Source organism: Strigops habroptila, chromosome 4, assembly GCF_004027225.2.
Source record: "Strigops habroptila isolate Jane chromosome 4, bStrHab1.2.pri, whole genome shotgun sequence".
In the NCBI taxonomy this organism is placed as follows: Eukaryota; Metazoa; Chordata; class Aves; order Psittaciformes; family Psittacidae; genus Strigops; species Strigops habroptila.
This window is the reverse complement of record NC_046358.1, coordinates 86174347-86190025: the sequence shown is the minus strand read 5'-3', so window position 1 is coordinate 86190025 and position 15679 is coordinate 86174347. Positions and strand designations below refer to the sequence as shown.

At 47.4% G+C, this 15679-nt stretch overlaps 1 long non-coding RNA gene across 9 annotated transcripts in view; it reads left to right on the top strand.

The window, feature by feature from the left end:
• The window catches only part of LOC115606231, a 70841-nt gene that overhangs the window by 966 nt on the left and 54196 nt on the right, over nt 1–15679 (top strand). For 8 of the 9 annotated variants that reach the window (XR_003990860.1, XR_003990857.1, XR_004389896.1 and 5 more), the window contains exons 2-3: nt 5184–5326; nt 14652–14929. This is a non-coding gene — a long non-coding RNA (uncharacterized LOC115606231). The remainder of the gene's footprint in view (nt 1–5183; nt 5327–14651; nt 14930–15679) is intronic. The other variant, XR_003990854.1, reaches the window with a different exon arrangement.

Sequence of the window (15679 nt, the reverse complement as noted above, 5' to 3'; positions counted from 1 at the left end):
AGGTTGTTCTCAAGTGTTAGAAAGAAAGCCTGTCTGGGGCCTTGCGTGCTGAGCTGAGTAACTAGAGGAGCCTAGAAGCTCCTCTCAGATGTCAGGGATGAATGCTGCTGCGAGGCAGTGTCCTTTGGGTTGTTCATGCTGCATGGTTTTAATCTGTGCTTAGGACGTGCTTCCTGTGTGGAATATGCATCTCAGGCTTGTAACACACTTTGCATGACATCTTTCAGGCCCACCTTGCTTTGATAATGTGCTCTGAACGTGTTCTCAGTACTTCATACGTGACTGCAAATATTATTTTACTTAAAATTCAGCAACTCTGAGGAAAGTCTTAACATCACAAACCAAAATTTATAGCAGCATAACAAGAAATGAGGAATTTGTAACTTATGAGAAAGCGCCACTTGTCCGTGGTTGAAATCTGGCTTGGTGCAAAATCTTACATTTACAGAAAAAAGTTAAACCCATCACCTTTTGTACTGAGAGAACACCCATTCCTCCGTGTCCCCCGCCCAGCGGCTACTACTGCCTCTGAAAAAGGAGTTGATGTGAGTCCTGTTGCTGCTGCTCGTGCCCCTCCTCTGCCCCATTCCCTGCTGTCTGGTTTGAATGACTTCTGTCACACTTCAGACTTGGTGCAGCAGCTCATCGTGCTGGCCCGTCTGTCCTCCATCTCCTTTCTCTTGGCACCTAAATTCGTCCTGTGACTGTGTGATTTTAGCACCTTCATTTAGAATTTTCTCCTCCTTGATTGCTAAATGTTAATATATGCTGCTGTAGGAGAAAGGATTGAACTGCCAAGGAAAACTTCTTGTTAGAATATATGTGTTCAATATTTGTAGTCTGTGTTGCTGGGCTTGTGCTTATGGACTGCCCAATTTTTATTGCTGTTTATATTAACTTTTATTCCTCTTTAAGTTGATTAATACAATTCTTGCTAAATGGTAGTTTTCCTAAAAATCCTAAATACTAGGATTTTTTTCCCCCCAAAATGACATTTTGGAGGTTTGGATTTTCTTTCTGGTATCTTAAATAGCACCAAGTTCTGCAAATGTTCTCTCTAGTGCAGTGGTGGGGCATTAAGTCCACGATGAGCTTTATCAGTTTTAGTGTAGGTGAAGAACCACTGGGAGTAGGTTTTGGGTGTTCAGGGAGGTTCAGTGTTTCTCCAGTTATTTCTAGTCAGTCATGTTTTTGTATAATGGTTAAATGCTGATATAGCTTCAATAGTCTTGAAAGGGCTGAGCTGTGTATCTGCTAAGCTCATCAGGACAGGTTTTCAGATGTGTAGCCTTGTCGTGAGTTCGGCCTTTGGTCTAGGAGGAAAATCCACTAAAAGCTCATAATATTGTGCTACATGTTAGCAGTTTGTTGGGATTGTCTTTACTGGAAAAACCCCAACAGATTTGCAAAAGCTGAACTGGGAAGTTTTGCTGTCAGAGTAATTGACTTTGCAGTACATGTGTACTAGTGTAGAAGTGGCTATAAACTAATGCAGATGGGGTTTTTGTGAGCTGTCTGGCCAAGGAAGTGGAGCTCTTCAGTGCTAGATGTTTCCATTTTAAGTCAGCAAGAGATAATTTAATTCCTGGTGCCAGCTGACAAAGATTATTGTCATCTGTGTGACCTGCAGAAGTGGATGTGGGTTAAGGCCACCACCACTGAAAGGTGGGCTGGCCTCATCAGAATTAAATTCTTTAAAGATTGCGGAAGCCAAACTGCCTCACCTTGCAGGAAGATGTACCTTCTCAGACACGGAGGAAAAGATTTCTTCCCTGCATCTTCCTGTGGCATAGTCTGCAAAGCACTGCTTGTTCTCTTTTGTAGTTTGTGTGATTCTAAATGTGGAGCACACACTCACTTTCTCCTAGCAGTGACATTCGGAAAGAAATGACCCAGTTAAAGCCTCGATAAAGAGCACACAATTAGCACAGATAACAAAGCCTGATGAACCATCTGTATTTCTTCTGTTTGCAGTCAGAAATTCCAGGTCCCACGGTTACTCGATGTTACCTTGTCTGCCACTGGTGTAAAAGCAGTCAGTTATACCAAATGTCAAACCCTAGGCTCTGTATCTTACCTCGCCTTTGTCTTTATTGGGAAGAGCAGGTGTTTGGCCTGTTCAGAATATAATTATTTATTTGTAGTAAATTCTCTTTCATAACACTCTTTCCTCATTTACTCATTTGAATTAATGAACAAAGTCAATTGGTTTTGGATTTTATGAAAATGATCTCAAGACACATGCTCAGTGATTCAGCACTTGAGTCCTGAGCAGGATGTTTTTACTAGGTGGATCAGTTTTTGAAATGACAGCATCTGCTTGCTTGTACACGTTTATTTATGACTCTTCCCCAGGTGAGTGTAGCAGGAGGCTGGAGAGTAATAACCAGCTGTTGGAATTAGCAGCAAGGGAGAGCAGTTATTTGATCTGTGAAGGAATGTGGGAGCCAAGGCCAGAAGTAATAAAAACTAAACAGATGCCCCAAGTATATAAACCCGAGTAGGGACGTGTAAATTACTTGCGCTGCTGATGGGCAAAACAGTGTCAGATGGGTTGACTTTGGAGTTTTCATTAAAGATGAAATGCTCTTCACCACCGTGTGGCATCCAGCAATCCAGAGAGCATCCTGGTGTGATCCTGGGATCTCTGCAGTGCTCGGCTGGCGTGAGCCATGGTGTGCAGGCACACAGCTCTGGCGGGTTCCGCCAGTTGCCCCTCCAATGTATTAGTAGAGTGGGCAGAAAGGGATCTGGCTGTGAGGTAGCTCGGCTGTTGGACGCATTGTCCCAGATCCCAGCTGTGCTGTGACTTGGGTCCTTCCTGGTGCCCTTAGGAGGTGTGTTCTTACACCGCGTACTTTCTTGGACAGTCGCTGCAGCACCACAGGTTTCCATCTCCTCAGGACTTCAGGCTGCCACTCAGCTGCTCAGGAAGGCCATGTCCCTCTAAGCAGCCTGCCCTCGGGAATTTCCAAGGCAGAAGTCTGTTTCCTCAATATCTGTGCTTTGCGAAAGTTATCGAGGGGCTTTCTGTGGGACTTCGCCCCTTATCCTACAGTTGATGAGACCAGGCCTGAAGGGATTAGTGCAGCTTGATGAGGAAAGCCTGTCCTGAGCGTTTGTGTTCCCTTCTACTGGGACTTTTGGCAGTGGTGGTTTCCTAAGCAGGAGTTTACATCATGGTCCTCAGTTACTGCAGTCACTCTTAAATAAAAACAAATTTATGACAACAAATGAAAAATGTATGTTGTTGGTACATCACCTTCCTGTTTTGTAAAGATGAGAAACCAAGGTGAAACTATGGAAGTTTCACTGAAACTTTCCTAACATTTCATAACGTTCTGATGGTTGTCGGGGTATTTTATAAATCACATATCTTCAAACAGACTAATTTTTATAGCCATCTTATCATGCCTTTAGCTGGCATAAACTGTGTCTCTATGGTATGTAAAGGTGGGACTCTCAAACCTCTAAATGGTATTATTTGCCCAATTATTTATACAAAGGAAAGAGGATCTAGCAGTAACTGTAGTGGGCTATTAAAGGACTCTGTAGTCATGTCAGGTGAGCATAGATCCAGAATTTCATGATGCCTTTGTGACTGGAAAGCATAAAAGTTCAAAACCAACGTGGAAGATGAAGCCTGTCTTGTTCAGGGCATGAGGAGTGAGGTGGGCCTTGCAGAGGTCCAAGGTTTGCAGCCACACTTTTAACAACCATATATTTTGATGATGGTTAATGATTGCAGTTGTGAGTTGGAGGTAGGGCCTGTCAAGCTTCTGGTGTAAGTTACTCTGATTACTTAATAAGCAAGGATGGAATCAACTTTAAAAAGGTATCATGGTTTGAGGTTATATATTAAACATTTTATATGCATTTTATGTTTGTGCCCAGTTCTAGATTCTCTGTTACAAAAGCTAACAGATTTTCAGTTACAACTTAAAATTCTGGTTGATTTTATTAGTTTGCGTATTTGAAAAGAAAGCCTTACTATAACCAAGTGTCTCAGTGGCGTTAAGAGGCTGTGAATATTGTTTAGCACCCTTGTTCTCTGCAGTAGTGCTTCTGTGAGATGATGGCAGTGAGTCCCCACCAGCCATCAGCACCGGGAGGATGTGTGCAGCTTCCCTGCCCACCGCAGCAGAGGTGCCTGCAGCGTTAGCAGTGCCCTGTCTGCAGGGCAGGGATGAAGGGGCTGCAAGGCTGTTCCTGTTCCTGCCCTGCCACGTGTGCCTTGGGGTAAGGAGGCTCTTTCTGCTTCTGGAAGTGGTTGGCTGGTACCTTCATGAGCAATGTTCTCATTTAACAACTCCCCCCCTAAAAAAAAAAAAGTTTTTTTAACAAGAAGTGACAGTGGGAGGTAATGTGTCCCCTGGCCCTTAGTGGACTGTAGATTGAGGGTTGCCATGAGTGGTATCCTGGCTGAGTCTGGGTTTGCATTACAGGGCATGAAAGGTTGTCTCCCTCAGAGAGAATGAAAGTATGGACACATAAGATTTTGGGTGTCTTTCCTGGGTGCTTTTTCTGTTCCTGTGGACAGGAGATGAAAAATGATTCTGATTAATAACATGTAGAGAGTTAATTGTACTAGAAGAGATATTTTCCTCAGACGAGCAGGGTCTTCCTGCTTGAGAGTGACCCTGCCATGCGTTTTGGTTGTACCATGGAGCTGAGCATAATTGCACAGCGAAAGTCTAATGAGGGCTGTGTCTTTATCAACCTGTTCCCTGCATTGTGTTTTTATCAGTGCCATCTGCTGTGCCAAGAGTGGCAGCTGCCAGGTCTCACAAATAGCGCTGTCATGTACTTTCATGTAGAACAACATATTGTCATCATTTCTCTGACATTACTAGATGGAATAACTTTAAGTGAGATAAGGTGACATTTTGCATGGCACTTTGGAATGCATTTCATTGCAGTGTGTGTAGGACACGCAGTGTTCTTTCTGGAGCAGGCTATAACAGCACACCCAGTTCTACTTTCAGAAATCACTGGAAAATGCTTATTTTTCCAAAAACATTATGTAACACCCATCTGGGACATATGTGTCAGTGCTGAGATGTAACCAAGACACAGTCAGCGTTAGTATTGTTACGTAGGTAGCCTTAGTTACCTTTGCTGCACGGAAATTATGTAAGTTAGACTATTTTTAAAATCTAGTTATTTCTTTTTTTTTTGCTTAGATCAACTTGAATCTCCTTCGTATTTGCAAACATGTCCAGACAGCTCCTTCAACATTAAAAGAAACCAAAACTCCTTACAACAAACCTTTAAAAACATCTCTACGGCAGTAAGGACTCTTCACGTTGTCTCAGCTGGACCTCAGGTAGGAGATCTGCTTTTAGACTAGGCCAGATTCCACTAGGTGTCCAGCCTGAACCTGGGCTCTCTGGAGTTGTTTGAGAGAAAGGGATCCATCCCAGCTGAGATGGGATACTTGGGGTAGGCAAGCACCCCCTCTGTCTGTCTCCTCAGGCCACAAAAGGAAAAGACTAGCTTAGGTGGCCTTCTTGGCTTTTTGGCAGATAAATGTAGGTGAAGTGATCCACATCCTGAATATATGCCAACACATCCTCTTGTTCTGAGTGCCTGCCAAAATCCTGCTTGTGCGCCAAGTGTAGGAAGATATTTGCTGTAATCCACTTCACAGAGGTGCCCATCCTTAAAAGCAGTAAGGTACATCGTCTTTTACGTATTCACCTCACTCTTTTGGACGTGTACTTGGTGCAGTTTTTCCTATGGAGGCAGTCCCAGCGATTTCTAGAACAAGTAGCTGGCTGATCTCTTCTCTCATAGTCCCTATTGCTGCTTGCAAGGGATGAGCAGCGAGGAAGGAAGGAGGAAAAGTGGCGTGTAACTCAGAGAATGTAGCTGTCTGTCCCAATATACCTGGCTCATGCTTGTGCTTTGTAAAACCGCGGCACCAAATCTGGCTGCCTACTGGAAAGATGTATGAGGAAAATTGATTTGGGATATTTCTTCTTGCTGATGAGCATTTATGAGAAACAGCCTTTCAACATGGCAAAACCCCAGTTGTGAGGAAGAAGGTGGAATATGTATTCTTGATTCTTGTGTCATTTTCTTTTCAAGTGTGATAGAGTGTAAAATGCTGAGCAGCTGATTACCAATGTAAAGGATGGAGGCAAGGAGGCAGCTTGCTTGGGAGGCAGCCTGCTTGGAATGGTGCTGCAGGTGGGAAGCTCTTCTGCCAGGAGTGTGGAAGGAGGCCAGGGCATGGCTCCTGCCTCGGCGAATGGATGTGTAGCATTGGCACTTCATCACTAGCCAAGCAGAGGCCATTTGGATTGTGAAGAGTGTTCTCCCAGTGCAAACAGGAATCAGCCTGGAGAAAAGCCTCTTGGCATGTAGATGAAGTCGTACGCTCTAGAAATGTTCGTGTTGCCTTTGGATTGCCTTTGTTGTCTTGAAAAGTGGTGCTTTTCAAGAGCTGATAGAGGCCTCTGGCATTGTACTGCTCTTGAGCACAAGCCAGGTCACCTTTTTATCCTAAGGGCAGGGATCAACCATTAACCACACCTTATATATGTGGATGTACCTGAAGAGGAAGAATATATATTATAAATGTTGGGGTTTTTTTTCTTCATCCCAAGATTTACAAATCTCATTTGAAACTTCTCTGTTTGATTTATCCCCCAGACTAGGGCTATAAATGCTGCATGAATTTGTTTTTGTGCTCTGCTTGAAATATATTTAGATGTACACAGTTATTTGTGCTCATACATCACATTCCTATTAATGAGCACAGTATAATTGTTGGTTGTATTGACTTTTGTTTCTGTGGATGTTTTTAAAAGATACTTTAAAGACTTTGCTGGAGTTTGCATGTGCTTCAGAAATTAAATTTAGTCTGTGATTTTATTACCCTTTTTATTTAATTTATCTTAACTGTTGCTTTCAAGCTGTGAAACAGCTGTTGACTTTGAAAAAACATTGTTCAATATGAAAGGAGCATTTTAAAGCTTAATGTAATGGCTGTAAGTAATCACTGCAGCAATTATATTCTCTGGTGTTGTGCGTCGCTATAATAATATTGGAGGTTGTGAGAAAATGCAGGAGGGAAACACAGCAAGCTCAGACTTCGCAGTGCTGGCTGGGGTGCCCAGCATGGGTTCTGTGCGGAGCCTGGTGTCAGCGGTGTCACTGCGGGCCCCCCTGCCGTGGCCGTGTGCCGGGCGCTGGGCAGGGGCTGTTCCTGCTCCACCCGGGCAGGTCGCAGCTGGCCGCGGCGGCAGTGCAGGAGCTCCCCCAACTGGCGGGTTCCGAGATGTTCCACTTGACGTGGAGTGGAATCTCGGCGTGGACTCCTTGAGCGGCTGCCCCCACCTCGTACGGTGCCGGTGCGGGCAGAGCTCCTCACAGAGCACACGCAGGGTCTGGCCAGGGCAGCAGTGTGTCGTCCTGCGAAGCCAGGTCATGCTCCTGTTGTGCTCTGGAAATGAGCAGCTACTTGCCATGGCGAGGAGAATTAATAGAAGTGGGTGGATTTTCATCCACGTTCTGAGAAGGAACATCCTCCCTTTATTTATGAGCAAGTCCCCAATTCAGGCAGGCTGGAGCTCTCTTGGGGAAGAGAACTTTCTGGGTCACTGCAGTGAAGATCAGAGAAGCAGCATGCACTCGGGATCCCTGCCTGTTGTAACAATCCATGAAAATGCTGTGCAGGTTCCTCTGCACTGGAAATTCTCTCCATAATGATTTTAGAAGGAATGTAACACTCATCATCATGGGAGTGGGCTACGTTTCACAGTGACTGGCTCTGCTTTGCACAGCTCATGGTGGGACGCTGTGGGCTATATTGCCCTACAAAGGTGCTCACACAGCTGCGCGAGACCAAGCCCCTTTCTCAGCTTTTGGCGGTGTGTGTTGCTCGACAGGGCCAGGTCACCCACCAAGCTACACCTTCAGTTCCTGTTAACAGGAATTGTTAACACATTGGTTTGTGAAGCAATAATGCAGCTGGGGAAGGCCCAGTAGGAAGCTTAGATTCAGCAATGTACTAAGCCTTCCCCAAATTTACTTTGTAGCAAGATCCTTCAGAACAGGATCGAAAGCCAGCAAGATCTGAGACAATTCAGTATAGTGACAATATGAGGAAGGGCAAGCATGCAGGGAGCTGGAGAGTTGAGAGCATGGCACAAATGGGAGACCAGGCTTACTACTACTGAGGCAAAATTGCTCGATCGCTGGGTTGCTGTGGTTATAAAGTAAGGATAGATGATGCATTTGGAAGTGGGTTTTGTGATGCCACTTCTCATGGGTGTCAGTCCTGGTGCTGTGGTGAGGATGATCCTCTACTAAGAGGCAGTCCTGCTTTGGCATGGTAACGCTCAGCGAGCATGGCCTGCGCTTTGCCTTAAAAGATAAAGTAAGATTGACAACAGAGTGAAATCATACCCACGTGCATCTGGGTGTGCAGTGTGTCTGTATGACGTCTGCAGCAAATGGGCTTTGGTGTAGCTCCCTGCTTCACCTGTGTGCAGTGCACAGGATCTAGGTGTGCTCCGGAGCTCAGGATGTCCCTTCTGGACCAGAGTGGTGGGAGCTGGGCGGGTGAGCATGGATTTGGCACAAAGGGGTAGGGGCAGAATCCTCATTGTGACAAAGGCAACATGACATGTGGATTGCATTGAATACATATATGTATGTAAAAATTAGACATTCAAAGAAGGTAGCTGCTGGGATGGAGACAGATGCGGAACAGCGTGTTCTGGAAAGTTAAAAGCTTAGCCAGCGTCCCAAGGTATTTTTTAATGTAGCAGAATGAAATTCCTTTGGGTGCAGCAAATGAGACACATAAAGTGTAATGCCCTGTGAAATCACAAAGAGCCACTTTCAACAGAGGGAAAAAACAACTTTAATACAAAACAAAAAATTGATAGACTCTGCCTTTGATAATCCAAATACGAGGTTACACTTTTACAGTATCCATTACTGTCTATAAAGTATATTTTGGTTGTTAAATGCACTTGCTGGTTTGTCACTGTATAGAATTTAAAGTGATGAATCCTATGTTCTTCTGTCTTCTTCACTCTAAGAAATTAAAGGCTGTGACGAATGGCTCCCAAGCTACACGCGCGATTTCACTCTGCTCTGTGCTGCACCTGCGCTGCTGTTCTCAGTGGGGAACCAAACCCCTTGTGCTGGAGCTGGATGCAGGAGTCCCTGCGGCAGGGACACAGCTGAACAGCCCATTGCCAAACAGAGCCAGGGGGCTTTCCTGTGCCCTCGGAGAAGGAGCACCACGATGCCCGTGGGATGAGAGTGCTCACCCTCCCCTCCCACCTTCCTGAGGCAGCTTCTCTCCCAGCTGCCCGTGCTGCTCCCTGTGGCTGCAGGCGGTTCATGGGGACGTTTGGCTGAATATGCCCAGGATATGTCAAAGCTGGCACTTGGGAAAACTCCCTGGGCACCACTCCTTGTAACCTAGCCAGGGAAAACCTGGAGACAGCACGGGGTGGGGGGGGAATCAGTGTCTTGTTCTTTTAGGAATGCATGAAGTCAGTAGCACCTAAGTAAATGTGACACACTGAAGGCTTAGGACTCCTGTAGAGAAAGACATGTCTCACAGATCTCTGGGAGTTCTCTTGTGCCAGGATGCTGTAGGTGCTAAAAGTTTCAAAAAATTAAAGCATAAAATTTGGAAGAAAAATCCATCTGTGAACATTAGATCACAAGCAGCCGCCCCCCTCTGGCTCGGGAAGCTTCCAAAGTGCAGCGCTGGAGGCTGGCCTGTGGCTACCTGCTCTTCTAAGTGCTGTGTTTCTCTCTAACCATTCTTCTCCTGTCGTTGCCAAAAGCAGGATATTGGGCTAAATAGTGTTTAGATTGGAACTCAAGGTTAGATTGGTGTTGCCAGCAGTGGAAGTCAGATCTAAAGACAGGAGATGAGTGCCTTGTTGTGTGGATGTCAGATCCCACTGGACTTAGGTAGGAGAGCCCCTGATCTGGTGGTGTTTTGCCGATTGATTGGGGTGGAGGAAGAAAAGGGAGGAAGAGGTTTGGTCAGCATCTGGGATCCGTTCTGAGTTCTCTGTGAAGCAGTGAGGCCCTGGGAATGTTTATGGAGCTTTCTGTGCAGTAAATAGTGATCTAAGTCTCTGCACTTTTGGTGAGGCTTCTTCATGCCTTTGCAAGGGGGTACTAGCACGGAGGAACCTGGGTGGTCAGGAGCTTGTGGCCTTTCTAGATGGAAATTTTGAGATGCTGGCTCCACTCTCCAGCATTCCTATTCCTTTGCACACTTGGTTGCCCACTGTGTAGCACAAGAGTCATGGGGGTAAGTTCTGGCTTCCTCTCACTCCATGGCTGTGTTGCTCTCAGGATGGAGCTAGCTCCCCAGCTTTTCCTCTGCAGGAATCTTCCCATTTACATGCCTCAGAAATAATTCCTGTGAATTTAATTCATCACAGTTTACATGGTAATAACCCTCGGAATATTTTGTATGGGTAAATAATGTGTATCCCTTGCTGGGGGGGGTGTCTGCTGGTTCCAACATTCAATTACTGCATAAGCTACTTCCCATTAAGTGATCAGAGGGCGAGATCAAAGGGAACTAACAGCAGTGGGAATAATTAGCAGCTGTGTTGTGTTTGGGGCAGGGACGAACCTTCTCAGTGCTTTCGCAGCCCCTGCAGTTAAGGGGAATGCAGTTTTTGGTGCTGCCAAGCAAGTGCCACAGGGAGAGGGTCCGTTTGGCAGCATGGTGCTGTGACAGGATCGTGGCTTGTCCTCCATATGAGGAGCCCTATTCCATGTGAATGAGGCTTCTCAGCCCCTGGTACCTGACGGAGGCCAGGGCTATTCCTCACTGCAGGTCTGGCTGTGAGCTGTGTTGCAAGGGGGCCTGGGAATGCCCGGCTGCAGGATTTTGCTCAGTCCCTCTTCCCCTGCCAGGCAGGCTCAGAGTGGCTCCGCACGGTCACGAGCACATCACTTTCTTGTGAGACAGTGAGGAGTGTCCTTGTCACCCAGCACCTCTGACAGAAGAGAAGGTGAAGAGGCTTGCCCAGGGCTGCGCAGGGTCTGCAGCAGAGTCCGGGTGTCTGTGGCTGGGAGTCACCAGCGCCGGGCCCCGCTGCAGCCAGCAGGCCCCTCGGCTGAGCAGTGGCCCAGGGGCCACCGCCAGTGCAGCCCAGCGCGGGACACGGTGAGCGGGGACACGCGGGGAGAGCTGCTCTGAGCTGAGGTGATGTCTGACTGAGACGCGCTTGCGCAGAGCCCGCTCCGGGCCCTGCACTGGGATCACCCTGAGCACCAGTGTATTTTTCCCAATTTATGGTTCCTTTTCCTCCCTTGTCTTTGCTGGTTTTGCTTTTATTTAATGTTGTATTCTCTGTTGTAATTATTTCTCTAATCTGTAATGTTGCCACCCGCCTGACTCCCCCAGCTCCTGGCCGCCTTCAGCACCAGTGCTGTAAACAAGTCATGGCGTCTCTCAGCAGCAAGGTTCTGCTGAAATAGCTCCCTAAATAAATGAAGGGCAAATTGGATATTGGAAAAGAACTTTAAGTAACATCTGAATTCCTAGGGAACTACATCTTACATCTCTGTTAGGGACAAATGCGTTCAACATAAGTAATAATCCTCTGGAATGAAAAATAAAGAAACACTCTTCACCAGCCTCTGTGGGCTGGAATGAGAATAGGCTTTGGTAATAAATAAAAGGAAAATGCAAAGATGTCCCTGGGTGGTAGATGGGAGCAAAAGATTTAAACATCGTTGGCCTGTAAACACACAACCTCTGAAATGGGCCACAGTTTGCCTCCAGATAGCTGCTTCGGACATGCTGGGTCTAGCTCTTTCCTCTCGTGTAATGGGCAGGAGCTAAAAGCCCGTTTCTGAGGCAGTGTGACTGGTGGGCCTTTGCAGCATATGCCCAACCATGACCTTCCCAGATGTAGTTGTGCCCTTCAAACACAACCTCGCTGCGCTGAATTCGAGCTCTTTAATGAAACATAACTAGTTGAAATTCTCTCAGTGCCTTTCTTTCCAGCCTCCCCATACTGATGTAATGCTAAAATCCTCCCTTGTTCTTGCTTTCAGGTGACCTATGAATGTTTGGATTTTGATGGCTCTGTCCCTGTTGTTTGATACCCCTTCTCCACACCTGCTTCAGGAGTTCATGACTGGACAAGCCCAGCACAGTGTGTGTGCTGGCTCCTGGCATTCTTCCTCTCCTGTGCAGGACATGCCCATCCTTTTCATTCTGGGGCGGCATATTCATCTCACAGTGACTGCTTCGTCACTGGATGCTTTGCTTCCCGAGCTATAAAGTCCTCTGTTGAAGTAGGAGGTGCCAGTGTTTCAAGCCCATGGCTGTGGCCAAGCTGTTGCGCTGCCTGTGGTGTGGGTGTGATGGCATGTGCCATCAGGGAATCCCCTGCATCAGAACATGAAGCAGGGAGTATGGATTTTGCTACCCTTCATCTCCTTCCATCTAGAGTTACAGGCGGTGGGTATAGTCCCTACTCCTCCATCTTCCTTTGCATCTCCTGGCTGCATGTTCTATCTGGATAAAAGCTGGTTCTTGCTCCTATGAGCCTGAGCTAAAGACTAGGGCGTTTAGTGCCATAGAAAAAGCCCTGCCTTTTCAGAAGCGCTTTATCTTCCCCAAATGAAGTTCGTGATGTGCCCGTTCATGAAAACCAGTCCAAATCATTCCCTGCCCAACAGGGTTGTGCTCCGGTAATGATTTAATAGCAGCAGCGCCTGAAGAGGGCAGCATGGGTTAGCTGATGTTCCTGCACGTGGAATTACACTTGATATTCCAGCCATGTCTGGGACAGAGCTAGTGAAATGTAAAAGAGCATTGAAGGAATTGGTAGTAAAACTCTTGGCTCTGTGATAAGACGCCTGGGCTGAGCAGGCAGAGTTATCCCCACTCCTGTTACTACAGGAGAAGATGCCTCTCCCCAGCAGTTGTGCTGCCTGCCGCAGGCCGACGTGAGCTGCCCGGTGCCTGCGGGAGAGTGCAGCCCCTGAACAGCACACGGAGGCAACCCCGGCTGCTCCCCTCGCGTTAAAGACTGGCCCCACGTACTGCATGGGTTTGAGGCTCCGGAGCTGTGGGCAGGTTGTTGTTGAGTGTTGCACACTCGTGTTGCACTCGGCTCTGGAGTGTCGGCAAAATAACCAAATGGGAACACAGATTCCCTGCACCAAGGAGCTTGGTGGGCTCCGAGGGCAGTTTTTCGCTGAGAGGAAGATGCTGGGAGGCCTAAGGGAAGGGACTGGCTTAGTTAATGAATCCGGCGGTTTGGTGCCCGGCTGTCTTACAGGTGGTGAACAAACAGCTTTTTGTCTTGAAACAGAAACCAGGATGGGCTTAAGCACACAAGCCTGGAAAATCACATGGAAGTACTTGTGACATCCACGTTAATACCAGGTGAACTAATCGGGTTGAATGTTAGTGGGAGTGATCCAGTGGATATCACAGTGATTAGATTATTACAATAACGAGTTTTCCAGGGAGGATGATGACAGGTGATTTATATATGGTGCAGGTATTTCTTCTGTGCATCCAGATGATAAGCAACTCTGGCACTTTGCTGCAAGAAGTTTGGAATTATTCCTGGAGTTGCTCAGAATGTGGCTCTCTTCTAACTAGTTAGATGCCTAAAAAGATCCTGGACAGGAGGGGAGGGGGAGCTGAGTGGATGAAAAGGATGCTGGTGTTCCATTGCTTAACTGCTTGGAGAGCACTGTTGTGGCCCTAGTCCTGAGATGTTTTCTGGCCTCACTGGGAAAAATGAGAACTCTGGAGATGTGGTGCAGGGGCAGTTCCACAAGCACCAAAGCACTTATAGGCAGTAAAGCGATGAAGGTCTGACTGCTGTTTTATCACAAGCTCTGCACCAGTGAGGGGATGGGACAGGTGAGACTCTGCACTGGTTGTGCTTCTTATTTCAGGGAATTCAAAGCAATCCATGTGAAGTGTTGGTTTGGAAGTGTTTGGAAATGTACGTAACCCTAGGTACATACACCTCAGCTTAATGTGTTCTCAGTGTTACACCAGAGAACGCTGTTACATGCTGGTTAGATGCACAAACATGTTTTTATGAACAGTGCGCCCGCCGGTACTTGTGGTTTGTTTTAAACAAGCCACGTCAGGAAGGGCAGCGGTAACGTACATTGAAGCAAGGCTGTGCTGTGCCACGCTGCCACTGGAGCGCTGAAATACCCCCGAGTCTCTTGCAGGTTCCCAGGTGACTGTGTCATCTCTGTGCAGCTCAGAGGGTCTCTTGGCCAGGTCCAGGCTGGGAGGGAATGCAGGCCAGACTTGGTTACTCATTACCTGCAGTCTGAGCTTACTCTGCTTGATGCTTGAATTCATGTACTTTAGAAACTGAGGTGAGACTTTGCAGCTATCTCACTGATAGGCAGATGTCAGGCTGGGAAGTAGCCTCATGCCCCAGGAGAGCTTCTGTGAGGTGGTGGTTCCCGCTGCGACCACAGGGCCTTCTGAACAGGCAGCGCTTGGCCTTGATGGGCTGAGGGCTTGACACTGCCTTGTCAGAGAGCCTGTCTTTGCTTAACCTCCTCCCTAGTGCTTTCTGATCTGTATTGCTGTACTGAAGAATGAGATGCCTGATTCAGTTCTAGGTTAATTTGGTCTCTCCTTCACAATGTAGATTTACCAAGGATCTCTGCTGGGGAAATCAAATGGAGTGCCATCCTGCCGAAGCACGTTGGGTCTCTTGTCATCAGCTAAAGATCAAGGTGCTGCATTCAGCTCATTAGTTTTGGAAGTGAAACAGGAATACATGAACGCTGCTGCGGCCTTTTCATGGTGCTGAGCTGGCTCCACAGTGAGGAATCCCACGGACAGGAGTGGAGGCAGTGTGACTGACTCCTGCCAGCAGTGAATGCAGCTCCCTCCCTCACTGCTTCTGTGCTCTGCACTGGTCAGGTGAGTGGTTGAGCCTTTGCTGGGGTGTGCAGCAAGCTGTCTTAAAAGCAGTTGAGAAGGGGGTGGGAGATACTGAGAACACGAGGATGTCCACTGGGGTTGCCAAGAGCTATGGAGAGCGCTGCCTTTGGAGGCCGACAAAGGAATTCCTGCTTGCCAGGGAAGAGTTTTTCCTTGGTCAGGAGCTGCATAGAGTTCTGGTTCCACTTCTCTGCATGGGTTCACATTTTCTTCCAGATAGATGGTTCCATCCAGAGCCTTCAGGAGCTATTGTTGTAGCCTCTTTGCATAGCCGGGCTCAGCCTCTGAATTACCAGCAGCTGCCTGAGGCACCGTGGGCTGAGGGAGGAGGAGGAGGAAAGGTTCTGCAGCCAGCAGAGCAAGTCAGGACCGCACGAGCAGGCGACCACATGCACCTTCTAATAGGCAGAGGTAGGAAAGGCCATGGCTGGGATTATGATGCCTGTGTAAGGCTGGGAGGCAAGATGAGACCATGTGGCCAGTGAACAGCCAATGTCTTTGCTGTGTGTGGCTTGTGGCTCCAGAGAGCCTTGTCTCTTCCCTGACTGCTGATGCTCTCGTCTGCCCTCGCCTCCCCAGCCTTGCATCTGCCCTTGCTGGCCGCCTGCTTTGGTTCTCTTTTTCAGCTAATCACTCTCTCTCTTCTGTCTCTTGATCCTGCCATGTAAAACACTGGCTGTACATAATAAAATCAATGAAATATCTACTCAGACATGACGTGTCAGCCCA